The sequence below is a fragment of the Chaetura pelagica genome, unplaced genomic scaffold (genome assembly GCF_000747805.2).
Source record: "Chaetura pelagica isolate M959 unplaced genomic scaffold, ChaPel_1.0 scaffold76, whole genome shotgun sequence".
In the NCBI taxonomy this organism is placed as follows: domain Eukaryota; kingdom Metazoa; phylum Chordata; class Aves; order Apodiformes; family Apodidae; genus Chaetura; species Chaetura pelagica.
The window spans coordinates 7,228,283-7,228,848 of record NW_009970723.1 but is presented as its reverse complement, the minus strand read 5'-3'; positions in this window follow the sequence as shown (position 1 = coordinate 7,228,848).

Sequence of the window (566 nt, the reverse complement as noted above, 5' to 3'; positions counted from 1 at the left end):
GGGGCTGCGGCCTCCCCACGGCGTTCAGCTGCGCGTCTCCCTTCCCTCCCTGCTGCCTGCCTTCAGCCCCGTCCCTGTGCCGTGGGGAGGCCAGGCTTGCCCGCGGGCTCGGATCACCGCCGGAGCGCGGGCGGCGCGGGCTGGTCTCCCCCTCACCCCGTCCCCTGTCCCGCGGCCCCGGGATTCGGCCCTCGAGCCCCTTCTGGGCTTGTGCTGCTCCGGCTGCGGTTCTAGCGGTGTAAGGGCCGGTGTGGGCCGGGCCTCGAGCGGGGCTGCGGGCGCCTTGCTGGCCTTTCCTAGCGGGTCACGCTGGGAAGCGGCCGCGGCTCAAGCCGGCCGAGCAGCGGGCCCGGCTGCGGAGCTCACTCGAGTCTTCCTTCAGAGATGTGAAAACTGACAATAGCAAAAGCTTACTTCGATTTTGGAGACAGTTAGACTTAGAAGCTGCCCCTCTGATCCATTAGTTATTCTCACAGTGGTCCCGTGTCATAAATGGAGCGTTTCTGTGGGCATTCTTTCTAAGTTGTGTGGTTACTGCATGCAGCCTGTGGAATCTCTCAACATTG